At 32.1% G+C, this 10,184-nt stretch overlaps 1 long non-coding RNA gene across 1 annotated transcript; it reads right to left on the reverse strand.

Annotated features, from left to right (window-relative positions):
- Positions 1-252: 252 nt before the first annotated feature.
- LOC103593621 lies at positions 253-1,062 on the reverse strand. The gene is made up of 2 exons (XR_550771.1): positions 907-1,062; positions 253-655 (listed from the first exon to the last, which is right to left on the reverse strand). It is a non-coding gene; the product is annotated as an uncharacterized LOC103593621 (long non-coding RNA).
- Between the last annotated feature and the right edge of the window lie 9,122 nt (positions 1,063-10,184).

Raw genomic sequence — 10,184 nt, forward strand, 5'->3', positions numbered from 1 at the left:
TTATAAAAAGAATCTTTATTGATTAGATACATACTGATGTATGCACAGATGAAAATATCATTTGTGTAGGATTTGCCTTAAAATATTTTTTAAAAAATTAGCAGGGGAGTAGATGGGTAGATAAAGACATGTTTTAATGGGTGCTTATAGTATTATTTGCTAGAATTTTTATAATAAAATTTAAGAATATAAAATAAAGGGTACTGTAACAATTAGTTACTTCCTCTATGCATCAAATCATCAGCAAGCTTAGTGGCTTAATATAATAGTAATTTATTTGCCTCACAATTCTTTATGTTACAAATTTGGCAAAATATAGCTGGTGAGTCTTCTGGCCTTGGCTGGGCTCACTCATACATCTGCAGTCAGCTCTCAGGTTAGTTGGTTTATAATGGCTTCAGCTTGGAAGGCTTGTCTCTAGTCTCTATGGTCACTTTATCTTCCAGCAGGCTAGCTCAAGTTTATTCACGTGACAGCAAAAGAGTCAAATTGCTAAAGAGATAGTGGAAACATGTTATTCTATTGTTCAGAGCAAATCACAAGGATAGTCCAGGTTTAACAGGTGAGTATATTTATTCCACGTGCTGATGGAAGAATCTTGAAAGTCATGTTGGGGTGGGGAATTGATAGACATTTTGTGATGTGCTGCAGATGCCTATGAAAAAGACAACAATTAACATTTTACTTTATAGTGAAATTTTATAAACGTTTCCATTAAAATCATAGATAAGACAAGATTTCTGCCACTGCAACCATTGTTCAATATGGTTTTAAGGGTATAAGCCCACTCAGTAACAATAATAGTAAGTACTTTTTAGTGCTTACTGTGTACCAAGCTCTTTTCTAAGAGTTCTATGTATATTAGGTCATATATTCTACATCACAACCCAAGGTGCTAAGTATCACCATTATCCTCAACGTGCTGATGAGAAAGCTGCTGCATGAGGAGGTTATGCAAATTGTCCTTGTTCACACAGCTAGAATGTGCAAATCTGGAACGAAGCCCAGGTGGTTAGGTTCAGAGTGTACATTTTTAAATGCTACAAAAGAAGTGGGGTATTTTAAAAAGAAAAAAAAAACACTCTTTTTATTAGCAGTAAATATGATTATATACATTGACAATATAAGAAAATATTAAACTATTTATACAAGCAAGACAGTTTAGTAGATTCTGCAGATTCTGAAATATATACACAACTCTATTTTCTGCATCATTATGAATTTACTCTCCAAATGCATACATGTGGCTAAGTCTGCATGTGTTGGGGGCTGACTGAATAACTGGAACTTCTCTGAATTCATTTCCATGTAAATTATAATTTATAATAAAGAATAAGTAACAAAAATATACTAGCATGAAGCATATATGTGTGTGCATATTAAAATTGTTCCAACTCTACTTTACCCTCCCCTGCTAATCTCCATATCTTGCCATACTTAATAAGATAATGTTAGGAGGAAAAAAGATTCCATTTATTATGCTAACATAATCCGTAAGGCACCTATAAATAAAACTGTTAATTTTGGGAAAGTTATTTTTTAAATAGTAATTGAATGACATGAACGGGGATCTGTATAAATGGGAAGGTGTACCATATCCACAGATGGCTAATCTAAAAATCACAAAGTTGTCTGGTCCGCCTCAAATTAATGTATGTACTTGATGATATTTCAATAAATCCCCCAAATTGTTTTTCATAAAAGAAAGCTAAATGCTTAACCTAAAACTAATATAGAAGACAAAAATACCTAAGAATACATGGACAATGTAAAAAAAGAAGTTGAATAGAGGTGCTTGCTCGAGGAGAGAGTAAAACTTGTTATAAAGTCAAGGTAATTAAAATAGAGTGTTATCTGTGTAGGGATAAATCAATAGAAGGGTGAAGCAGACTATAAAGCTTCCAAAAACAGACCATGTAGGCATTTTTAAAAATTTCATATATGAAAGAAATAGCATTACTAATTAGTAGGTTAAGAATAAACAATTGCATACTGGGACCACAGAAGACAAAATTAGGCCATTAGTTCACACTATGAAAAATCCAAGTCAGTTGTACAATAAAATGTAAAAAAGCTAAACATTATTATACTTAACATAGAATATGTCTTCATGTCTTCTAGAAGAAATAGAAGGGAAATACTTCAGGACATAGGTTTGGGCAAAGACTTCATGAATAATATTTCAGAAACACAGGGGAAAAAAGCAAAAATACACAAATGGGATTATATCAAACAAAAAGCTTCTGCACAGCAAAGGAAACAATCAACAGAGTGAGAAGACAACCTGAAGAATGGGAGAAAATATTTGCAAACCATGAATGTACAAAAACTCAAACAACTCTATAGTAAAAAAACAAATAATCTGATTAAAAAATGGGCAAAGGAACTGAATAGACATTTCTCAAAAGAAGACATAACAAATGGTCAACAGGCATATGAAAAAATGCTCAACATCGCTAATCATCAGAGAAATGCAAATCAAAACCACAGTGAGATATCATCTCACCCCAGTTAGACTGCCTATTATCTAAAAGACAGAGAATAACAAATGTTGGCAAGGATGTGGAGAAAGAGGAACCCTTATACATTGTTGGTGGGAATGTAAATTAGTAGACAGCTATCGAAAAACAGTACAGAGGTTTCTCAGACAACTACAGGTAGAACTGCCATATGATCCAGCAATGCCACTTCTGTGTATATACCCAAAGGAATGGAAATCATCAAGTCGAAGGGATACCTGCGCTCCCATCTTGATTGTGGCTCTATTCACAATAGCCAAGAGTTGGAACCAATCTAAATGCCCTTCAACGGATGATTAGATGAAGAAAATGTGGTATATATACACCATGGAATACTACTCTGCCATAAAGAAGAATGAAATTCTCCCATTTGCAACAACGTGGATGAGCTTGGAGAAACTTATATGGAGTGAAATAAGCAAAGCACAGAGGGATAAATATCACCCGTACTCTCTCATAAGTGGGAGCTAAGCGATAAAGAAGAAAGGAAAGAAAGACCACAGTGGTGTGTTGGACTTGCAGAGGGAGAGAACATACCTAGGGATACAAAGTGGAGTGGGGAAAGGGGGATGGGGAGGGAGATTGGGGATAATTGAGGGGATAACTAGGTGGGGGCATGGGGTATAATCACAATTATTGATAATGGACATGCTGCCCGTATGGATCCAGCCATCACATCTTAGGCACGAGTGGTGACAATTTGCTTTGTACTGCATGAATATTCATAACCAATAAAAACAAAACAAAACATTTTTTAAAAAAGAAAAGTGCTGTGTATCTGATATTGAATGTTCCTAACACAAAGAAGTGGCAAATGTTTGAGGTGATGAGTATACTAAGCACCCTGATATGATCATTGCACACAATATGAATGTACCCAAATATCATATTTTACTTCATAAATATATACAAAGATCATGAGTCAATTAAGAAAGTAAATTAAAAAGGGAAAAGAAGAGAGAAATGGGGAGTAGAACAGTGGTCACCAGAGGCAGGGAAAGGGAGGGAGAAGGGGCAACTTGGAAAAGGTTGGCAGATTATAAAGAGTTACAGTTAGATAGGAAGAAAAAGTTCTGGTACCCCAGGGTGACAATAGCTAATCATATTGTATATTTCAAGATAGCTAGAAAAGAAGATCTTGAGTGTCGTAACCACAAAGAAATGATAAATGTTTGAGAGACAGGTTTGCTAACTATTCTGATTAGATCATTATACAATATACGCATGCATCGAAACAACAAATTGTACCCGACAAACATGTACAATGAAAAAACTAAATTAAAATTTTTAAAAAAGATAAAGTTCTGGGGGAGAGAGAAAGTCACTGAATTAAATGAATTTTTCTCTGAAAGAAAAAGAAAACAATGATGGAGACGTAGTGTTAAAGCTGTCAAATTCAAAATAGGGTCTCTTGCGTTAAAAATAAATAAATAAACACTGACAAGTAAGCCAAGAAAGGCTATGAAGGAATGGCTCTCATGCATGGATACTGGTAATAAGAACTATCACAGAAGACTGCAAAAATCTTAACTTTGCACAAAGGCCATTACAATATCACACACACACAAATACTCGTGAAGACATCTACCCAGCAACTGCCTATCGAACCTTGGACAAGTACCACCCTTGTTATTCATCCTTGTAGCCAAATATAATTATACTAAGAAAATCATGTAATCTTCCTCATTTGTCTTTTAAAATTCTTTGTCTTTTTTTACCTCCTGAATACACACATGCTCAGAGTTTACTATGACACTTGTATTCCCATTGCAATGCCCCAAATAAACATCATTTTCTTTTAAAAAATAAAGTAAAATAAATGTATCTTTATGACCCTGTGACTGTGGGTGTATTACTTAACCAAGAAGCAAAAAAAGCATGAAGTATAAATAAAAAGACTGATATATTTGATGGCATTGAAACAAAATTTGTACATGACAGAAGACACTATGAAGATTAGTAAAATGGTAAATCACAGACTAAGAGGAAATATTTGCCACACATAGTCCACAAAAATTTAGTAGCCAGAATTCATAAAAATGTAAAAAAGCAAAGTATCTCAGTAGAAAAATTGGAAGATAAAGATCTCAAAAAGATGTATTACGATCAATAAAAATAATTTGAAAAGATTGCTTAGAAAAATTTCACTATGCTTTGAAATACACAGAAAACCACAACGAAGAAAGCGACACTCACTGTTGTAAATATTTTGAGGTGTATTTTTTTATTGTCTTTTTATTTATGTGCACATTTTCAACAAAATTGGAATCATAACACTCACGCTGGCTTTTATGCATTTCTTTATTTAATGTAATAACTATTTTTCTCTTTCACGAATCCTTTTGTCTTGTGGTTTTAATGACTAAATGAAATTATGATTTTGAAATTGTTTCCTATTATTGAGTATTAGATTTGTCTCCAGTAATGCTTGTTTGTAGTTTTTTCTTAGAATGATTTCCTGGAGGTGTGTGCCTCTAGATGGATGTTTTCAAATCACACCGGAAAATTTAAAAAGAAGGTTAAAGAGTAAAAGAAATTATCCTTTTCAGCTCAAAGGGGATTATTATTATTTTTTTTGAGTGTATCTAATGGCAATGATGATATTCATGTATAGTGAACTACTCCAGTTAATTGCACATTATCATTATTATCAAGAAGCCAATTCATTCCTTTTGGTTAATTGTTTATCCAAGATCTCAACTTCATTTCCCTACTCCATAGAAAGTTACTCTTATGGTTTGATATATGTCTTTGAATATATATATATATACACACACACACACACATATATTTCTTTAATATATACATATTGAATATATATATATAAATTTGCTTTATAACTATCCGTTAATTTACTTTATTAATTTAATTTATCTGCTATTTATTTTATATAAATATTTTACTCAAGAAGTATTTTATGTACCTTTGCTATGCATTCAACTCTATGTTTATAATATCTATGCATGTTTAAGTATGCACATCTGGTTTATTGGTTCTAACTGTTGTATAAAATTCATAATGCATATCTACCACATTTTACATTAGCTAATTTACCTCCAAAATCCCTTTATCATGGACAGTGCTCATGTATTGTCAGCAATGCTTCATCTTCTCACTACCATAGTCAATGACTATAATGGTCATGAATCTTATCACCAATTTCTATGGGATATATGCATACATATATGTTTGTATATTGGTAAGGTAGGTCATTGGGTACATGCATTTTTAATTTGACCAAGTATTGGCAGATTGATTTTCAGAAAGCCTTTGCCAGTTTACCATTCATAAGCAATGCCTAAGCATTCTTGTTTCCCAGTGGGTGATATTTTGAAATCCTGCTGTTTTATCATTTTGTTTTGACAAGTGAACAATAACATTTATATTAAATTTGTTCTCTCTATAAAATGAAGGTGAAGATTTGTTGTTACTCAAGGAATTCTAGTTCTGTAAAATTAATTTTAATGCTTAGCCTGATTTAAGCCTGACTTCACTGGGGATAATGGAGATATTTCTGTAACCATTTAAAAACACATTGGCTAAATCCATTCATGTATTTTAAATACATAATTTTTAAATATTTTGTTGAGCATTATTTTATTACTACTCGTTTCTAATTTAAAATCAACACATGAAAGCTTTTAATAATATATTATATAAGATTAATTCCCTTTAGTTAATAATTATAAACCACTGACAAATATATTTTTTAAAATGACAATTATTTGTAAGCACCAGAGAGGAGGTAAAAGCAGACAGAAACTGAACCAGTTGATTTAACCCTTGAGAAAAGAAACAGAACCAGGTGACTTTTTTCATTTATATGGCTTTTTTACTTCATCTCATATAGTGCAGGGGGCTAGATTCCAATAAAAAAGAGCCATAGTTACACTGGCTTTAGGATCTAGTAAGCTGAGTTCAGGAATGTCGAAAGTTGGCTGAAAATTGAGAAGGGAAATCCCATAAAGGATCTTGAAATAAACTGCACTAAAATATTTCCTTGAGTCCAGCAAAGTTAACTGCCTTCTTTAGTAATAAATAGAATAATGAATGAAATCAACATTTATCAGAGGAAGAAAATAAAACCCAGATTCTGTACAGCATATCATCCAAAATAGCAATATAAAATAAAATATGACCGGATAAGCAAGCACACAAAAATGAGACCCACAGTTAAGAGAGACAGTAAATAAAATCCATCACTGAGACAACTTAGATGTTGTAATTAGCAAAAAGGAACTTTAATGTAGCTATTATAAATATATATAAAGCACAAAAACACACAAAATCTGATTATAATGAATAAATAGATATAGAATGTTATCTGAAAAACAGAAACTAAAAAATGACTACATGACAATTCTCTAACTGCAAATTGCAATATACAAATAAAACATTCACTTGATAAGGTTAACAGCATATTCATGAGAGCAGAAGAAAGGGACAGTGAAAGTGAAGATAAATCAGTAGAAATTATCCAATATAAAGAAAAGAAAGGAAAAAAACCTAAAAATATGAACAGAGTTTCTGTGTCCTGTGGACATTTTCAAGGAAATGATAGCATTAAAGAAAGCTACAAGAAGTTTTTCAGGCTGAATAAAAAATGACACTAGAGAGATACTAAAATCTACAGGAAGAAATGAAAAGCACTGTTAATAGAAAAAATATGCATATTTAGAAAATATTCTTTATGCCTCTCTTACTTTAAAGAAAGTCAACTTGCTGTAAAAATAGAAATGTATAACATTGTATAATGGGATTTACAACATGTGCAGATGAAAAATGCATGACAGCAATAGCATGCAGAATTGGAAAGATAAATGCAGCTCCCCTGGTTCAATGTTCTTAGATTTTTTTGAGAAATAGTACAATGATAAAAAAATACTACGAGTTATTGCTAAAAAGCCTCTTGACGAATTAAAATAGAATACAATGATGATCAAATCAGGATATTTAGCATGTTCATCATTTCAAAATGTAATCATTCCTTTTGTATATTATGGACACAATGTTTACATTTTGAAATGATGAACATGCTAATTATCCTGATTTGATCCTAACACATTGTACACAGGTATAGATGTTCAGTGCTGTACCCCATAATATGTATAATCAATTATGTTTCAATAAAAAAGAACTAAACTAAACTAAATTAAAATAAGATAAAATTAAAATATGTGATTGACTAAAAATAGCAGGAAAAAGCCACAGAAACAAACAAACAAAAAATAGGAGAAATACAACACAAATAGGAAAACAGTAAACCTAAATCCAGCTGATGAATGATTATATTAAATGCAAATAGAATAAACGTTATAATTAAAAGGCAAGATTGACAGAATAGATACAAAGCAATATCCAACGTTATGTTATCACAAATGGTAAACTTTGTATAAATGAAAACAGATAGTTTAAAAGAAAGGAATGGAAAAATATATGCCATGGAAGGGTAAGCATAAGAAATCTGGAATAGCCTTATCAATATCAGAAAAATCAAGGAAAGTCTATTAGAATGTATTAAGAAGAAAACTTCACGGTGATAGTAATTTTTCTGGAAGACATAACCATTAAAGATGTGTATGGAGCTAATAACAGAGCTTCAAAATACAAAAGCAAAATGAATGAAATAATGGAAGAAATTGAGAAATCCAAAACATATTTGAATATCTTACACTCCTTTCTCAGTAATTGATAGAAAATTAGACAAAAAGTAGATAATAAGAGATCTGAACAATACTAATAACCATCTTGACCTAATGAAAAATAATTAATTTTAACCCACCGAATAAAATAAGAATCTAAATTTATATTAAAGGTCGAACTTTCAGAAGGAGAGAGCAGAACTGTGACTACTAGAGGGGAGAATGGGGGAGGGTGGATAGTGAGAAATTGGTTAGTGGACACATAACAGCTAAATAGGAAATATAAGTTCTATGGGTGTACAGTCAAGCTAAATGGCTATAGTTAACAGTAATTTACTGCATGCTGTCAAATGGCTAGAAGAGAGGAGATCGTATGTCCTCATCATAAGGAAATGATTAAAGTTTGTAATGATGTATATGCTAATTACCCCGATTTGATCATCACACGTTGTATAAATGTACTGATATTCAACTCTGTACCCCACGAATATGTAAAATCAATACGTTTCAATAAAAAATTATATTAATGTAAACAAATAATAAGATTAATGAGGAATAAGATATTTAGACAGCCTTAAAATATCTCCCTACAAATAACTCATGAACTACGTAGTGGGAAAACAGTTAATTTATGGTTGAGAATCATGGTGGATATCACTTTAATGAAGAGATCAATATTAACTTCACTATATTGGGACAAACTGATGCAAAGTGATTGCTGATATAATGCAGTGAAAAGGACACAGCATCAATTCCTGAATCAAATTGTAAGGAATCATCAGGAAGAAATCAAAGTGAGAAATACTCTTTGATAGAATTTGGATGTGTTGTACCCCCAAACTCATGTGGAAATCTGATCCCCAATGTGACAGTGTTGGAAGCTGTTTGAGTCATGGGGGCAGATCCCTCATGAATGGATTAATGCTTTTCCCAGCTAGGGGGATTAATGAGTGAGATCTTGGTCTATTAATTCCCGTGGAAGCTGGTTGTTTAAAAGACCCTGGCACCTCCCTTCTCTCTCTCTCTTGCTTCCTCTCGCCATGTGATCTGCTAGCACCTGCTGGCTGCCTGCTACTTTCCACCATAAGTGGAAGCAGCCTGAGGCCCATGCCAGATGCAGCTGTTCCAGAATCGTAAGCCAAATAAACCTCTGTTCTTTGTAAATTATCCAGTCTCGGTTGTTTCTGTTGTAGCAACACAAATGGATTAATACACTCTTTAAAATAACTGATCTATATTCTTCAAAAATGTCAACACAAAGAAAATCTGTGGAACTATTCTAGAGTAAAGGAAACTAAAGAGACATGACAATAAAATGCAGTATGTGGTTCTGGATTAGATCCTGGGCTGTGAAAAATAGCTCTATAAGATATTATTGAACAACTGATAAAATTGGAATAAGACCTGTGGATTTATACTATGGTATCTGTGTTAAATTTCCCAATTGGATTAATTTTTATTTGATTGTATAAAAGAATGTCCATATTCTTGGAAAATATCCTTAATAATTTAATCTTCCGTCTTTGAACTCCAAACCCTTGACAGAATTGATATTTACACTTTGCTTTTTATCATTCCACATATTTCTATATACCAGTGCACTAATGCATGGATACATATGTGCATATACATTTTAAAATAAAATTAGCACCATACAATACACATTTCTTGGAAATTTCCTTTTTTAAAAAGCTTTATAACATATATTGGGAATCACTCAAGATCAGCAAATATAGATATAAATATTTTAATAGCTTTGTAATTTTACATAGGGTAGGTAAACCTTAATTTATTCAAATAGTACATTCTTAATTGTGATTCCAGTTGTATTCTAGATTTTTGTTATTAAAAATAATACTGTAAAAAACTCCTTATTTTTAAGGGATTTTGATTCTTAAGGAGACATTTCCCAAAGTCTATTTAGTTGGTATGCATATTTTCAAATTGCACCGTGTCCTTCTTTTTAATTTGGTAAGCTTTGGAAAAAATATATGTTACAAATAATGAATTTTCTGCCTATGTT

The sequence above is a fragment of the Galeopterus variegatus genome, unplaced genomic scaffold (genome assembly GCF_000696425.1).
Source record: "Galeopterus variegatus unplaced genomic scaffold, G_variegatus-3.0.2 Scaffold1382, whole genome shotgun sequence".
Taxonomy (NCBI): domain Eukaryota; kingdom Metazoa; phylum Chordata; class Mammalia; order Dermoptera; family Cynocephalidae; genus Galeopterus; species Galeopterus variegatus.